Source organism: Sorex araneus, chromosome 2 (assembly GCF_027595985.1).
Source record: "Sorex araneus isolate mSorAra2 chromosome 2, mSorAra2.pri, whole genome shotgun sequence".
Taxonomy (NCBI): Eukaryota; Metazoa; Chordata; class Mammalia; order Eulipotyphla; family Soricidae; genus Sorex; species Sorex araneus.
Genome location: NC_073303.1, coordinates 13,668,560 through 13,674,400, shown reverse-complemented (window position 1 = coordinate 13,674,400; position 5,841 = coordinate 13,668,560). Strand labels below are relative to the sequence as shown.

The 5,841-nt window shown below is 48.0% G+C and overlaps 1 long non-coding RNA gene across 1 annotated transcript; it reads left to right on the top strand.

Annotated features, from left to right (window-relative positions):
* The first annotated feature begins 899 nt into the window (after nucleotides 1–899).
* LOC129402224 (uncharacterized) lies at nucleotides 900–1,542 on the top strand. Its single transcript, XR_008628596.1, has 2 exons — nucleotides 900–1,032; nucleotides 1,282–1,542. It is a non-coding gene; the product is annotated as an uncharacterized LOC129402224 (long non-coding RNA).
* The last annotated feature ends 4,299 nt before the right edge of the window (nucleotides 1,543–5,841 follow it).

The following is a 5,841-nucleotide window of genomic DNA, read 5'->3' as shown; positions in this document are numbered from 1 at the left end:
GGGGAAGCTCCCTGTCCCCCGGCTGGAGCAGGCTCGACCCAACTGGGGTGGGAGCCCCGCTGGCTCGTGGATCTGAATCCAAAGCAGAGCCCCTGAGCCCATAGTGGGCTGCTCTCAAATCAGGTGGAGTTAGAGGCAGCTCAGGGGCCCCGCTCTGGCACATGGCCCCAGGCTCCTGGAAAAAAAAAAACAGCACTGCCGGCTCCCAGCTCCCCTGCACCCCACTACCAGCGGGAAGATCCCCTCTGTTGCATCCTCTCTTCAGAGCGGGTGCCAGAATTCCGAGTCCCCATACCAGCCGACACTTGCCCCCACCGAACTCTTAGCATCTGAGGCCCCGTGGTAGCCAGCTGGACTCCAAGTCATCTGGGCTACATTTATTTTGATTAAATTGATCATATTTCTATTTACAGAGAGCGGAGACTTTTCCATCATCCCGAATACAGCTGTGTTTACAGGGCTCTGGAGCCGAAGGTGGGTGGGTGGGTGGGTGGGGGGAATAAAACACCACCCTCTGTCTCCAGGAAAGCCCAGAGCACTCAGAACTTCAAGGAGTTAAAGTGGACGCCGGGCTTGCTTGCACACGACCAAGAAAATTCGGCATGCAGCTGGCGCTGGCTCGTCAGGAAATGGGTGTTGAGCTGAAGCTGCAAATACAAGCTGCAATCAAGCCCGGTCCAGCCGAGTGACAGACTTCCTGTGTAAACGGGTCAGAAAAACCTCGGCTTTCATGTCTCGACACGCATGCACATGCACTGAGAGCCAAGCTCGGGGGGCGGCTCTGCTCTCGGGGGACCCTGGCACCGTCACCTGGCCCATCCGTTTCTTCCATGACAGCACCGGGGAACGTCCAGACTACAATTTACAGTTCCTCCATCCAGGAGCTGGGGGACAAATCACGCCCCGCGCGCCCTCGCGTGAGAACGCAGGGCAGCCCACGGCACCGGCTGCTCCTCTTCCTCTCCAGACACTCCCGTCTCCCACACAGACAGCCGCTCTGCCTGCCGGCTCCATCTTCTGCTTCCCTCACAGGTAACATGCCCACCACCTCTCGGCCTGCGGTGGGCCCCTAGGCGCATCCCCCGGGTGCATCCCTCGGGTGCATCCCCGGGCGTCCAGGCACGGGTGGCATATCTGTCCATGCCCTGCCGAGGCCCGTGGTCACCGGACGGCACGTCTGCCTGACTGCCCCAGCTCCAACACCCCCCCCCCCCAGAGCATCTCTTTGCTGGGCTCCATCCCACCCCGCATCTTCTTCAGCTTCCGGCTACCCCTCCACAGGCCCCGCGCGCTCTGCATGGCAACCGGCCGGACGTCCAGGAGCTGGTCCTTCTTCGGCCGTGTGCGCACCCGCCGTTCCAGGATCGGGGGTGCCCGTGACGCAGCCGAAGTGGGGGAAGACATCAGGAGTTAACCCGGGGGGAAGCTTGGCGTGCCCTCACAGCGACGCGAACCCCGGAGCTGGGAGGAAAGACGGTGGTCTGGCTTCGGGAATCAAAAAGAAAAAGAAAAAGGAAAAAAAAAAGGTAAAAAAAAACCCCCCACAAAACAGTGCAGCTTGGCGCCGGTGGGGGTGGGAGAAAAAGAAAATCAGACACAAACCACTAAAAAAACAAAACAAAAAAATAAGCAAGAGTTGAAATCAAATTTTTTTCAAAAAAAAAAAAAAGAAGAAGAGGGGTATCACCGAGATCAGAGTACTTGATGCGACTTTTACTTCTGACGTTTCTTGGTTTATGGGCCTCCCCGCCCCCTCCAGAGTCTCTCCTGTCCCTGAACGCTACTGCCCATGAGTGCCGAGTCACAAAAGCTCTTGCTCCAAAGTGCTGCAGACCCGCATCACATGAGAAATCACATGACAAGTTGGAGTCGGCTGCCGCCGAGGTGGTCAACTATTTCGGCGGGCGGGGAGGAGGAGCAGGAGGGAGAGAGAGAGAGAGAGAAAGAGAGAGAGAAAGCAAGAGCTCGGGGAGGTTGTCCCCTCTCCTGCGGCCGGCCGGGGGAGAAATGGCTTTCAAAAAACAAAGAGCAGGATGCCTGGCTTCAGACCTGCTGCCGATGACTATCTTCGCCCCTTTGACAAATGCACCCTCGCCAGAGCCCGTGGCGCCCGCGAGACGCTCAGAGGATGCTGTACCGCAGACACTAGCTGGATGGCAGCAAGACGATTTCTAGTTCCTATCAGTCAAAGCCGATTCCACTTAAGTGGATTCCTGAAAAGCACACACCATGTCTTCCTAGCATGATCAGGCTTGGAAAACCAATTCTATTATCTCCCCCTGCAATCTGTATCTGAACCTGCATTCTGAATAATTTATTTTTAGACTAATAAGATGCCTGCCAAGACCGCTCCCTTTCTTCCACGAGAGGCGCAGATAATATTCACCCAAGTAGGGGAATGCTTGTCCCTTTGTTGGGAGATGAGAGGAGACGGGCTTTTCAATATTAAAAAAAAAAAAGAAGAAAGAAGAAGAAAAAGAAGAAGAAGAAGAAAGAAATGCAATCTCTGACTTAAAGGCATACGAACGCCATCACAATAAAGTTCTCGTGCAAGTAATCATTAAAAACAAGCACAGCGTTTCTGCTTCATTGAGCTGACATGCCTCTTATTTGCAGCCTGGCATCTCACGCTGCCAAGTGGTGGTGATATTTTTCTAATGCTGCTCGCGGCTGCGGGCTGGAGTCCTTAAGCCACACGGATATTGCTCCTTCTCAGCAGGGCGAGAGCAAACAATTGCTTTCTGAGGCCCCTTTTTTGCAGAGGTGCTGCCCCGTGGGTACCTTTAACTCCTTTCCTGGAGGCAGGTGGGAGAGGGATGCCCATAGGATCTTGAAGGGTCCCTCATTTGTAAATGGAAGAAGCTGCCCAGTTTGGGCCAGCCTGCCCACACTGTGAGGGCAACACCTTTTGTAGAACTTGATTCTATCGGCTGACACTCCTATCTGATTCCTCCTTTCCTTCTCTCATTTAAGACTCGTGTACGTGGGGCTGGAGCGATAGCACAGTGGGTGGGGTCTTTTCCTTGCATATGGCTGACCCGGGTTCAATTCCCAGCATCTCATATCGTCCACTGAGCACGACCAGGAGTAACTCCTGAGTGCAGAGCTAGGAGTAATCCCTGAGCATCGCTGGGTGTCACACACACACACACACACACACACACACACACACACACACACAGAGTCATACACGAGACTCCCATTTTGGGGAAAAATGTCAGTGACTGGCTAGATGCCACTTCCCATTTGGAAACTCCAAAGTTAGGCAGAGGGGACGCCCAGTAACTACCTTTCCATTCTCACAGTCGAAGCCTACCAGCCTCTATCAACTCCCAAGTACTAAACACATTTTCTCAGTACTCCACCTTTGAATCAAACATTTACTTCCGTTCCCTCATCTCAGGAGTCCGTGCACAGACATTTATGCTTTCCCGCCCAACACCCCTCATTCTGGTCTCCCTCTCTCTCCTTCTCCCTACAGGTTTGGCAGCTTGTCATCAAATGAATCACATCCAATCACCATATTCAGATGTCCAGAAGCCCAGGACAACTCTCTGTCTCAAACCAGAGAAGGTTCCCTGTTCTTCCTATTCTTGTACGACCAGTCAACAAACCTTTTAACCTGGTTGCATAGTATCTTCATATACAGCTAGATTATTCTGAAACTCCAAGTATACCATCCATCAAGTCAAAACAACAGCTTTTCATTTATGTTTGGTAATAACAAGGTATCAATACTGTTGGAATCAGGGTTGGAGATGTACTAGTCCAAGGATCAAAGTGCATGCGTGGCATGAGTTAACACTAGTATGATCCTTGGCATTGCCAGGCATAGACCTAGAGGCACCCCAACACCACCAGGGTTACTCCTGTCATCCCCAGTATTACAGACACCAGCAGCACCATATGCTCTAGCCCATGCATTGAACCACCAGTCTGGTTGGTCAAGAATTGCTGGGATGGACACCTGGGCCTCCTGAGCAATACTTGGGAACCCCTCCCTAAAGATACTGTAAGGGAAACCAAGCCACACGAGGTTCTGTAATTGCCCTCCAAAAATACACACACTATGGAACTTGACTGTGCTTTTTTCTTGACACTCGCTCTTCGTCATTTTGAGTTGGGAGACATCTATTCACATCTTATTTCTCTTAAAAATAATGAAACTATCTTAATTTGCCTGCCTTGAGGGCATCGGATAAATAGTGTCACAGAAAAACCAAGAAGGGAAGATTGCTTCTACTATATGTCGGGAGAGGTCCCAGGATTTGGATGGGTGTGTGTGTGTGTGTGTGTGTGTGTGTGTGTGTGTGTGATTTGGGACATTTTCCTCATCATAATTGTCATCTCATCATCAACATCATCAAGATAATAAGGGATGCCAGCTAACACACATTCTGTAGTGGGGTCTAAAGTACTTTACCAAAAAAAAAGTTTGTTCTGAGTACAAGTAAGAGGGTAGCATTACTATGTAAGTTCTTTGTGATAATACAAGAAAAACATAAAAGGAGGTTCAGGAACTTATCATACAACTTGGAACAAACTGCCAAACTATAGGATAATGAATTGGTAGCCATGCTAACAGGAACAGAGGGAAGGAAGATTGGATAGAAGGAGAAGCAGCAAGAGGCTCCTACAATTTCCTGACCATGCAGGGATGGCATCTAGACTCTGGCAGTCGTGGATGAAAAATCGAGATGGATTTGTCATCTGCCACTTTATGAACCAAAGGCTTTCTGAAGAGAGAAATGGCATTACTGACTTATTCTTGGAGAGAGGAAAGAATTATGATAGCAAAGCTGACTGATTTTTTTTTAAGTCTGGGTAGAGGGGGGAAAAAAGCAGTTTCTTGAATTTCTTGAACTTAGGAGTTGTATCATAAATCTCTGTTCTCCACAGCATACTTGAAACAACTTTTTTAAAAAAATGAAGACAGTAAATAAAAGCAATGAGGGAAGAAGGGAAACATTTAATGAAGGCCACATATAAGGAAAGGTTCTATGTTCGACTGAATATTTCCAAAGGCCATATGCATGCAGACATTCCATTCATTTTCCCTTCCACCACTGACTCAGTTGGTACCATGGTACCCGCCCTCTCATACCTCCTTCCCCCAAATATGACTGCAGACATATCATTTGAACTGTGAATGTTCAATTCTGTCCCTATATCTCAATCCTTGCTTTTTACCTATAGACCTGTCTCATTCAGCTCTAACACCCTTCTGAATGCTGTACTCACAGGGAGAATAAAATGAGTGTACTAACAATGCTTTACATTATATGCACATGTTTTTATATATGTATATGTGTCTATCTACATGCAAATATACATATATATAAGAATCCCCCATTTATCAGACTTCTCATGCAATCTTAGTTAACCAGAAATACTAAATTAACAAATATACCTCATTTCTTAGGCAGCTAATGAAAGTAATATGACATACTGCCTCTGGCTCTGGAAGTTAAAAAAGAAGGGTGTTATTGCCTCATATTATAGCTGGAGAAAAAGTGTTAATAATCTTTCTCATCAGCAGTAAAGAACTGAGCTTTTAATACCCAGATATATTTTTGTAAAAGGCTAGTATATCATCTCTAAGTGGAGTTCAAGTGCGATGTTCAGTAACTAGGGCATTTTGAGAACCTGTTTACACTGGAGACCAAAAAAGAAAAAAAAATAAGATGAGATGAAGAATAGAAGAGGAAAATGCAGCCCACCTTCTTAAAGAAAAAAAAAAGTCCATTTCTACTGGGATATTCTCATTTATGTCACTTCAGATAAATTCTAATCATCTTTAAAGCAGAAAACTTAAATCTTGCAAATGAATGATTTTGGAGC